The 11831-nt window shown below is 45.1% G+C and overlaps 1 long non-coding RNA gene across 1 annotated transcript; it reads right to left on the minus strand.

Moving 5' to 3' along the window:
* Positions 1 to 1899: 1899 nt before the first annotated feature.
* LOC128351310 (uncharacterized) lies at positions 1900 to 11508 on the minus strand. Its single transcript, XR_008319700.1, has 4 exons — positions 11220 to 11508; positions 10813 to 10857; positions 5521 to 5787; positions 1900 to 2404 (listed from the first exon to the last, which is right to left on the minus strand). It is a non-coding gene; the product is annotated as an uncharacterized LOC128351310 (long non-coding RNA).
* Positions 11509 to 11831: the final 323 nt, after the last annotated feature.

Raw genomic sequence — 11831 nt, forward strand, 5'->3', positions numbered from 1 at the left:
TACACACGGAAATTCAAAACATATATAATTTTAAAAGGCAATATATCCTCATAATCCATGTAGTGATCAGCCACCCCTCCCTCTAAAGAGTTAACAGGGAGTGAATGCAGCACGGCAACAGGACTGACATGCTGGTGAACTCCAGGGCAGCCAATAAATAACTAGATGGGTAGGACCTAGAGAAGGGTTGCGGGGAATTCTAGGAACAAGAAGGGTAGTCTTTGTTGGAGAGAAGCACATGTGGAATGGCTTAGTGAGGGGCAATGGAGTTTTGCTCCCTCATGGCTGAAGCTAGCATGGAGATATTTCTCACCAAATTACTCTGCAGCTCCTTGAGATACAGGAGGGGAGGAAGCTTGATACTCAGCTGGAGTTGGTAAGTTCAAGAGAAGGAGCCATAGCTTATGGCTTGGAGAGTTTAGTCTAGGGAAAGGTTTTAGTCAGACTTTGCATCAGAACTTATATTCCTGAGTGTGTGTGTGTGTTCTGCATTTTCCTGACACTTCTATTATAGTTTACCTACAACATAATTGAAATAAGAAACACTAGCCTATGCTCCACGTAGGACATAGCAAAAGACTCTGTACGCATTTAAGTGTGCTTTTGCATTTTCCTACATACCTGTTTTTTGTAACTGGCTAACCAAGATTTTTAAAGTATGCCACCCCAACATTATTTGGGGTGCTTTTGAAGTATTCTTGTAACCTACTGAGTATTTTTATCTGTGACTAAAAGCTGAGTAAGCCTCAGACAGAAGCAGTCTGTACTACCGGAATGAAACTGTTTTTCTTTTTGTTCTTTTTTACGAGCTTCTCCGAGTTGGTTTTTAACTCAGGAAAATGCGGGGGTGGCCTAAAGGGGGATTTTTCTGGTGCAAACACATCTCCTCAGGCATTCAGCAGCTATCAGTTTTCTCACCACATTTAGGCTTGCATGTGGAAGAGTTTTGTACTTGTCTAGTAGCAAAATAAAGAGAGTTTTCCCTGGGATTCCACCCCAATCCCAGGGATGTTCAAGTTCAGTAATAAAAAGGGGTGGTGGTGGCAGCCATTTTTGAACCTACCAGAAATACAGAAGAGTATTAGGAGAAGCCTATTTATGCAGCTCAGCAGGGATAATTCAGCATTTCTTTCCCTCACGTGAACTTGCTCTGAGACAAAGGCTATAATCTGCTACAATCCAGTGTAGAGTGAATTGAGATAACTTTCAGAAATAAGGGTGCATGTTACAATGTTCTATTGAGGTATGCTGTTGTGGAAGAAGAGAAATCCTTTGAAATAAGAACATCTCCTAAAACAAAGGATGTTTGTATATCAAGATATGGTATACAGTATGTGTGTGTAAAGGGTGGAGGGCATTCTGTTCAAATCAAACAATGATAGGGTGGGGAAGACATATGTATTAACTAAAACATTTAAGTTGTATTCTACTTAATGTTCTATCCATCCTCACCATCTTTAAGCTGAAAACAGAGCTACAGGCAAAATGAAAAGCACAATTTTCATATGCTACCACTAGATGGCAGGCACAGCTTTATGGATCACCTTTTCTCACTGGTTAGATGTGGAGTCTTTTGAATAGCACTTACCTTTCATAAACTCTTTGTTCAATTAATCATATTCCAGGTTAAGAAACAGGAAAGAAATGCTTGACTAACAAGCAGAAGGTTGCTGGTTCGAATCCCTGCTGGTACTATATCGGGCAGCAGCAATATAGGAAGATGCTGAAAGGCATCATCTCATACTGTGCGGGAGATGGCAATGCTAAACGCCTCCTGTATTCTACCAAAGAAAACCACAGGGCTCTGTGGGTGCCAGGAGTCGAAATCGACTTGAAAGCACACTTTGCTCTCTATACATACAGTTAAATATCAGAAGGCAAACAAAGTGCAAAGTGTATTGGACAGACAGGGTACTTAACAATATGCTCGTGTTTGTTTAGTGATTTCCAAAACAGGGTAAAACTTGCCTTTGGACAGACAATATAGTAGCAGAGATGGCAGCCTTCCAGTTATTACAGCATGCCTGCTGTTTCCAGCTTAAGGGGGAACATTAATAAACACTAGAAGTCTGATTCTGTTTATTTGAAAGCGATTGGCACCATTCTAGGATTTGATCCTAAACAAGCGAAATGTAATATATGGCCACAGTAGCTTTAAATTAGCCTTCCTCTCCCCACCCCCACCCCTAATTCCTTGACCTAGACCAGCAGATTGTTGTCTTGCACGTGGTTCTTGAAATGAAATTGCACAGCTTAGCAGTGGAAAAATTCACAACCATCTGGAATATATTTTAACATGTAGGAAACTGGTGGATGAACTGCAATTAGTTAAACCATCTGACAATAAGAATCTTGAATTTCTTTTGGGCTAGCATATCCTGGTGCCAAGTTTGCAAGACTAACACTATAAATAAATGTGAAATAGTAGAGTTAGGCATGCATTTTACTATATATCTTTTTTGTTTTATGGCATATTCCCCCCCTCCCCACACTTTTTAACTCATTGCTATAAGCAGTCCAGCTGCTCAGCCTGACATGAGGTATTCAGGAGCTAGAGGAACTTGGAAAAGTGTGGCGGGGGGACATCTCATCTTTGGCAATATCCTTGCACTTAACCCTTGATGAAGGCTATCAGCCAACAGAATCTTACCTTTGGACAAGTTCACACATTCCCTTTAAGCTACAGCCATCGCATGATTGGTGATTGGTGAGAAGCAACAGGATAGTTCCTTCCACTCACTTCCAGTGTTGAGTGGTGACTAATTGCCAGAATACAAGTTTCACACAAGCAGATTTACAACGGATGATATAGTGATATGTGAACTCTTCCTTTGTTCAGAATCCAACCATGTGCATGGAGGTTTTTTGAAATTGCTGTTAATGGTGCCAGTTGCATTCACTAAGCCATGTGTGTGCTGCTGCTAGGAATATTAGGCTGTGGTGTGGAGAAAGAGCTCATGGTGGGGAGGATGACCCGTGTGATGGGCCAGCAAATACTACATGAAGGAGCTACTGTGTGGAAACAGTTTATAATCTCCTTGCTCGTAACATGTTTTATTTTGCCTTATTTTGCCTTTACGCTAGTAAAGAAGATCTCTCTGTTGCACATTGCTTTCATGACTGATTAGGGAGCTCATATCTGTGGGTGGAAACTACTATGTGGTTTAGATCTGCCTGTTCTGGATCAGGCTGCACTCCCTCAGAAAGAGCAGGTATATAGTCTGGGAGTACTTCTGGACCCAAACCACTCCCTGGTCTCTCAGGTTGAGGCAGTGGCCAGGACCCAGGAGGGCTTTACATAGGAACATAGGAAGCTGCCATATACTGAGTCAGACCATTGGTCTAGCTAGCTCAGTATTGTCTACACAGACTGGCAGTGGCTTCTCCAAGGTTGCAGGCAGGAATCTCTCTCAGTCCTATCTTGGAGAAGCCAGGGAGGGAACTTGAAACCTAGATGCTCTTCCCAGAGCGGTTCCATCCCCTGAGGGGAATGGAGTCAGGTTTTTAGTTTATAGTTTTAAAGTTTAAAGTTTTAGGGGGTTTTATCTGTATTTTAAACTGTTTCAATTGCCTCAGGATAAGGCAGGACATGTGAGAAACTGGAGAACATAAGAACAGCCCTGCTGGATCAGGCCCCAAACATTTTGCATCCAGCATCCTGTTTTACACAGTGGTCCATCATAAGCAGAGGCGCTCTTACCCCCAGACCGCGTGGCCCCACTCCGAGGCCTCCAAGGCCCAGGGGAGCTCCAAAGGCCCGGGGGACTCCTGCTGCCACCCTGCTCCCTCCACCGCTGTCCCACTGTGAGGCTGAACCGCCAATTTTTTCAATAATTCTAGCCGCCAACGGGTGGGGTGTGAGACAAGCATGCCCACCCAGTCTCCCCCCATGATGGCAGCGGTGGTAGCAGGTGGAGCGGGAGCAGCTTCTGGGCCTGACCTTCCGGCCCAGTGGCCCCTGAGAACTGTGAGGCACTCCAGCACGCTTGCTCAGTTATTAGAGAACATTGCGACAGTGGGGGGAAGCTCGCCACCGCAGTGGGAGGGGGGAGGCCTCGCGGCGGGTGCAGTCTGGGCGCCAAAATTACTTAGGTGCTCCTCTGATCAGATGCCTCTGGGGAGCCCACAGGCAAGAGGTGAGGACAGGCCCTCTCTCCTCTTCTTGCTCCCCTGCAACTGGTATTGAGAGGCATCATGCCTCTGAGGCTGGAGGTGGCCCTCAGCCACCTGACTAGTAGCCTTTGATAGACCTGCCCTCCATGATTTTGTCTAAGCCCCTTTTAAAGCCATCCAAGCAAGTGCCCATCACCACATCTGATGGCAAAGAGTTCCATAGATTAATTATGCGCTGTGGGGAAAAGTACTTCCTCTTGTCGGTCATACATTTCTTGACCTTCAGTTTCATTTGATGAGCCCTGGTTCTAGTGTTGTGAGAGAGGGAGAAACATTTCTCTCTGTCCACTCTCTCCACTCCATGCATAATTTTATACACCTCCATCATGTCTCCCCTTAGTTGCCTCTTTTCCAAACTACAGAGTCCCAAACTAAAGAAGACCAGTAAACAGTTCAACTTTTATAGCAGAGGATGGTTTGAACCTGTATGATCTCCTCAAGGGCCTGAAGAGTCCTTGGCCAAGTTGGACAAGTAACCAGCAGAAAAGTTATACCTGATATTTCAAGAGTCTAAATTTTTCTGCCCTGTGAGTAAGCAATAAATAGTTGAGTCATTAGAACACTGGGTGGGAGCAGGCAAGCTGCTAAAGAAGCCAGGATCTAAAGAACTGTGCAACTAGTTGCATTTCCTCAAGACGGCTTTGGGTTTGAGTCCCCGCTGAGTGCCACATACATGATCACTTCTGGAAAGGCAGTTTCAATAGGAGCCTGTAATATTACATGAAGATCTGTGGTTCAAAGGCAGCGGTGGGGGTGAGGTGTGACAAATTCCATTAGGCATGCCTCAACCTGTTGGGCAGGCCTAAAACAGCTCTTTAGATCCTGGTTATGATCTCCCAGTAACATATTGCTTAGAAGTAAATCTCTGAGTGTTTAGAGTGGTTAGTTTACAGTGGAAGAGACCCAGGTTCAAATCCTACTCTGCCATAAAGTTCATTGGCCTTGAACCATCCACCAGCTGATATGATGCATAGATGGGAGGGAGTGACTAGCATTACCATATTTCTTCCCATTGTTCTGAATGGGAAAATTGCAGTAACACTTGCAGCACCACGGCTGTTTTCTACAGCAGCACCACTGCTTCTAGGTCCACAGCAGTGGTACCACAAGTCATTCCCATTCCCCTAGAAGCTGTGCAATAAATCAGCCACTCTCTCTAAGCCTAGCCTACCTCACATGGCTGTTGTGAGGATAAAATAGGAAAAGGAGAAAGTTGTATGCTACCTCAAGCTTTTTGGAGGACAGGTAGAATAAAACTGTAACAAATCCCTGCTTATAGAGAGCTTTTCCTAAATGCTCAAAGAAATTCAAATATATCTTCTTTATATATAATTCGCTAAGGCATACCTGTGGCTAATCCCATGCGTGGCAGGTCTTGCAAGAGTTTGGAGAGCTGCCAGATAGGATAGCAATAGGGACAGGTGGGGGGAAGAAAATGGTGGTGGTAGCCAGCCAGCTGGCAGGCCCAGGAGTTAGCAGTGGCCAGCCAGTGGCCGGCCCGAAAAATGACAGTGCTGCAGCTTGGCAGAGAAAGCTGTCAGGAGCCTGTCTGTCTGGCATCGAAGTCACAGTCTCCGTCAAGGTCACTGGAAGGTCCTTGGAATACTCTTCAGTCTGCAAGAAAAACACAAAGAACCCCCGCTAGTATGTTTCCCAGACTATGGGAGATACCTATATCAGGCAGCAGAGATATAGGAAGATGTTGAAAGGCATCATCTCATACTGCACGGGAGATGGCAATGGTAAACCCCTCCTGTGTTCTACCAAAGACAACCACAAGGCTCTGTGGTCACCAGGAGTCGACACCGACTCGACGGCACACTTTACCACTTTACCTATACCTTGTTTTGGGAAACTCTATCTAAAGGATGCAGGCTGTAGCAACACAAATGGCCTTGCTCAAACTTGTGTCCCATACATGTTTGCACCTGTAGTTGCATGCTCATGGCTTGAGACACCAGTACTCTCACGGAAGTATACTTTGAAGCTACGGAGGACTGCTCAATACCTAGGGCAAAGCAAACCCTTTTTCCTATTGCAGCAGACTCTTCTAGCTGGAGAAGCAGGAACAGGTAGCTATTTGCCTGCAAAACTAAGCTAAACTAGCACTAAATCTGCTAACTATTCTGAACAGTGGACTGTCACTCTCACCATAATATTCACCACAGCAAATTGCAGCTGGGGATTATGGGGACTGCAGTTCAGAATCAGCTGGAGATTAAGATTGCCTATATCTGTGAGCCCTTTGATTTCAAGGGATACCGATGTCTTCCCTCCAGTTTGTGCTTCAGTTGCAGAAACTGAATTTTATTTATTATTTACTTATTTATTCAATTTATATACTGCCCTTCCAAAAAAGGCTCAAGGCGGTTTACATCAACATTACATTTTAGTGCTGTTTTGATTGATTGATCAAATCAAGTCAAATTGATCAAATCAGTGCTGTCAAGTCGGTGTCGAATCTTAGCGACCACATAGATAGATTCTCTCCAGAATGATCTGTCTTCAACTTGGCCTTCTCCCAGTGCTGCGCTTTTGGCTGTCATAATCGAGTCCATCCATCTTGCTGCTAGTCGTCCTCTTCTCTTTCCTTCAACTTTTCCCAGCATTATGGACTTCTCAAGGGAGCTGGATCTTTGCTAAATGTGTCCGTAGCATGATAGTTTGAGCCTGGTCATTTGTGCCTCGAGTGAAAATTCTGGATTAATTTGTTCTATGTTCCATTTGTTTGTTTTGCTGGCTGTCCATGGTATCCTCAAAAGTCTTCTCCAGCAGCAAAGTTCAGAAGTATCAATGCTTTTTCTGCCTTGCTTCTTCAAAGTCCAGCTTTTGTATCCATAGAGTGTCATGGGAAAAACCATTGTCCGAACGATTGTAATCTTTGTAGGTATAAACATGTCACGGCATCTAAATATCCTTTCCAAGGCCTTCATTGCAACTCTACGAAGTGTGAGTCTGCGGCGTATTTCTTGACTGCTGGATCCCCTACTGTTGATAGTCAATCCTAAAAGGCAGAAGCTATTCACAACTTCAATGTCTTCATTCTGAGGCTGGTTGCTGTACCCGTTATCATTAGTTTAGTCTTCTTTACATTTCATTGTAGTCCCATTTTTTCACTGTGCTCCTTGACTTTCATTACTAGAGCTGTAATTCTTCCCCCAACCAGTGCCTCCCTCGCCATTGGTGTGTGCAAAGTGGCTGTGCAGCTGCTGTGTCTGCCTATATAGTGCGCATGAACACTACATTCATGAACATGGTGCTTATGAACACGATGATAACAAAAGACACAGCCCTTAATACCTGTGCAGCCAGTTTTCGTAATTCTGCATTTTATTATGCTTTTAATCTTTTTATATTATTGTTTTTCCAGGGCTCCTGCAGATGGTAGCCTACAACTCCCATAATCCCTGGCTATTGGCCACTGTGGTTGGGGATTATGGGAGCTGTCGTCCAAAAACAGCTGGGGGGGGGCAAAGTTGAGCAGGCCTGTTTTAGAGTAATCATATAAAGATTAACACGATACAAATACTATTACAAACTTAGAAAAATGAAATATGGCTGTGTATATATGTCTTATATATAAAGGCTATTCACACCACCAGGTAGGCTGGGATTTTACCATGGGTAATTACTTAGGTAGAAGGGCACAAGCACACCCTGCTACCCAGGTAGCCAGTAGTCTCTGTGCATGGGCTGCAGGCAACCCGAGCACACACAGAGCCGGGCGGCAAGAGCAGACACAGAGCCAGGCGGCCCACATACAGGCAGCCCAAGCACACAGAGAGCCGGGCGACAAGAGCACCTGGCTGAAAGGGAATCCCTCAAAGCACCACGTTCCTGGCACAGTGCATTGAGGGATGCCGGAGAACTCAATTTACTCCTGGCCAGCCCTCCCCACTCCACGCCATCGGTTTGGGTCCTGTGAACGACTTCACTGTCTTGGCTCATGTGATTCAAAAAATACAAAAGGAAGGCCAGTCAGTAACGGTTATATAAAGACAAACTGACTGCAACGATATTAAGGGCTGTGCCTTTTGTTATCAGTGACTCCTCAGGCACTATGTAGGCATCCACAGCACCAACACAAATGTTGGGGTTTACGATTATTTACCTTTCCCTAGTCCCTTGGGTGAAAGCGCAGAGTATTTTAGCCAAGTGCTGGGGAAAGCTTCCACTCCAGTTACAAAGTATGGAGTCTAGTTGCTGCAGCTATTTAAAGAACATGCCTGGGGAGATCACTGTAGAGTCTAAACTAAATTGATGTATTGGTGAAGTACATGGAGATAGGAAAGACCTAATCCTAACTGCTAGCTACATAATGAATAGGTAGGGGGAGAGAGAGATGTTTCCAGGAGGAATGGAAGAGGACTAACTCAACTCAGGAAGTACCCGAGGAGCCAAGTCAGGGGTCATAGAGTAGAGGCAAGCAGGGACAGTTAAGGAGACCCTCATTAACTCCCAATGCCTCTAGTGGTCATTAGGATACCCTAACCCTTCTACCCAGGTACCCAGTTGTGTGTACACGCAGGCTGCAGGCAGCCCAAGCACACACACAGAGCCAGGTGGCAAGAGCGCCTGGCTAAGGAGGAATCCCTCCTGGCATGGTGCATTGAGGGATGCCAGAGGACTTCATCCTCTGGCTTTCTGCTCTGCCGCTTGCAGTGGCACGGCTCATGTGCCGTGCGACTGCAACATAGAACTCAATTTGATTGTGTGCCAGGAAGCAGGTAGAAGCCCTCCTCCCCGCCAGCCCTCCGACCACACCATCATTTTCGCTTGTGTGAACGGCTTTATTGTCTTGGCTCATGTTATTCAAAAAATACAAAGGGGATGCCAATCAGTAACTGTTTTGTTTTGTTTTGTTTATTGTGTATAAAGAGAAACTGACTGCAAAGATATTAAGGAATGTGTTGTTTGTTATCCGTGACTGCTCAGGCACTATATAGGCATCCACAGCACCTACACAACCACTTCACACTCACCAATGGCAAGGGAGGCACCAGTTGGGGGAAATGATATAAAGAGAAACACACTACAAATATTATTACAAATGTACAAAAAGAAAATATAGCCCTATACATGTCCCTATATATGGTATTGTTTCATGATATTAAAAAAAGAAATACAAATGAGATTCCAGTCAACGGCTGTGTCATAAGATTCTCATCGGGAATTGGGTGAGTTCAAGGAAAAGGGAATTCAGCATAGGGAACAGTTTGTTTAGTCAGACTGTGCCTTAGGAACTTAGATTTCTTTGTATGTGTATGCTTTTGCATATTCCTGATACTGTTCTATTATTGTTTATCTGTAACATAATTAAAATAAGAAACACTAGCCTATGCGCACCCTACCTAGGGCATTGCAAAAGACTCTATAAACATTTAAGTGCGCCGAAGACAACTGATTTTTGTAACCTACTAAGTATTTTTAACTGTTTCTAAAAGCAGAGACAGCCACAGATAGAACCAGTCTGTAGTAATTGAAAAAGGCATTGTAACCATTTAAGCATTCTTAAATGCAACCTATTACTGAAGCTTGAGACAACCTATTTTTGTAGCCTGTTTTGGGGGGGGGCGCAATTAAGTGGGCTTGCTGCCGGGAGCCGCATGGCTCCCCGCGGTTCACGTGCACAATGGAAACCAGGCTGGGCTCCTTTAGCCTGGTTTCCAATTCCACCACATGTGAGAATAGCCTCATAAAAGATTACTAGACAGAATACAACACTATGTGATCAAACAAGATCACTCTGAATTATACTTTGTCCACCAGGAGGCTTTTCAGGCAGGGCTTTTACCCCGAATCTCCTTTGTTTGAGAGTGTGTGCATTCGCACACCAGCCAAACTTACCCTGAACTCCCATTGAGATCCTTGGACCCACTCCATACACAAGTCAGGCTTTGTGATGCGAATTCTAGCTTTTCTCAAGGTATTTCGAGTTTTAAAATGCTGGTTCTAAGCTACTTTTTCTGAAAACTCCAGAGCAAACAGGGAGAGGCACTGACATAAAATCATTAGTGTGATAAGAGGCATAGTCTCTTCAGAAATGCAGATCTATCTCTGCAGGGAACTCTTCCCCCACCCCCATTGGCTAGGAAGGAAAACACCGATGCCTGCCATGTGGACTTGCGAAAACGAAAGCCGAGAGCGGAGGGGAGGGGCTGCTTCCCTCAATGCTGTGAGTGTACTTTGAAGTGGCTTCGCTCAACATTTACCCCAAAGCCTGAAGCCAAGTGCGAATAACCTCCTGGTAAATTGGCAGATAGTGGCAGACTATTAAGGGAGGGGGTTTTCTGTTTTTGTTTTTTGCACAAGATCAGGAGGGTTGGGCCCCTCTCCCCTTTCATTATATATACTGTTTGATTAAAGAATTTGGATATATTGCTCATGTAATGAAAAATAAATTTTATTATTAGGAATATATGTTGTAGGTTAGTTACTAGGAAATTATAGTATTGTGTTAGTAAGCCAGGTTCACACATGCAACCATTTTCATCACTTGATGATTGTGTGATTAAGTCATAGATCAGGGGTGTCGAACTCAATCACATAAGGGGCCAAAATCTAAAACACAGGCTAAGTCGCGGGCCGAATTTTTCATTAAGATACTTAGTCTTAGTAGAAGTATAGATCCTTCCTCACCCTGAGACACCATATCACACGTCATCCTCGAGCATTAATCATGTTCTGAAAATAACAAGAAGCACAAAACAAACTATAATCAAAACAGTTAAATTACAAACTCAACAGTTGTTTAATACATTTATCTATAATTCTGTATTTGAAATTTAGGTTTTAAAATTGCTCACCTATTTGTTTTCTGGCCAGATGTCTGAGACCATTTTTCCCTGGTCAGTGAGTCAATGTGTGGTTTTATGTCTTGTGCTGTAGCAACCCGCAAAACAGCAGCTTTTTCTGAGGTAGGTGTACCTGTCCTATCCTGGCCTGTCTATGTGAGGGGAATGGAGCCACTGACTGTGCTGAGGTGGAGGCCTGTGTCTCTGAGTCCGGAGACATTGCTACTGTAGGATCCCACTGAGACTCCATACCTGTGTAGTTGCTGCTGGCAGCAGGTGTAGGATCGGGATTCTGGCACGGTCGTGCCTAGTGCTGGGTCTCGGCAGGGAAGAGGTGTGCAGAAGCAAGGATATGAAGAAGCAACTTAGCTCACTGTTTGGGACTGGGTCCTTCTGCCTGTGACGCGGTCAGGCACTTGTGTGGAGCGCCTTGCTCCAACCTAGTTTTTACACTGGGACTGGGTCCTTCTGCCTGCAGCGCAGTCAGGCGCTTGTGTGGAGCGCCTTGCTCCAACCTAGTTTTTACACTGGGACTGGGTCCTTCTGCCTGTGGCGCGGTCAGGCACTTGTGTGGAGCGCCTTGCTCCAACCTAGTTTTTACACTGGGACTGGGTCCTTCTGCCTGCAGCGCAGTCAGGCGCTTGTGTGGAGCGCCTTGCTCCAACCTAGCTTTTACCCTGGGACTGGGTCCTTCTGCCTGCAGTGCAGTCAGGCACTTGTGTGGAGCGCCTTGCTCCAACCTAGCTTTCTGGGTCTGGGTCCTTCTGCCTGCAAATGGGTACTGAGGCAGCGCGGTCAGGCACTTGGATGTGGCACAGTCACCGCGGGCCACATAAAACGGCCAGGCGGGCCGGATTCAGCCCG

The sequence above is a fragment of the Hemicordylus capensis genome, chromosome 3 (assembly GCF_027244095.1).
Source record: "Hemicordylus capensis ecotype Gifberg chromosome 3, rHemCap1.1.pri, whole genome shotgun sequence".
Taxonomy (NCBI): domain Eukaryota; kingdom Metazoa; phylum Chordata; class Lepidosauria; order Squamata; family Cordylidae; genus Hemicordylus; species Hemicordylus capensis.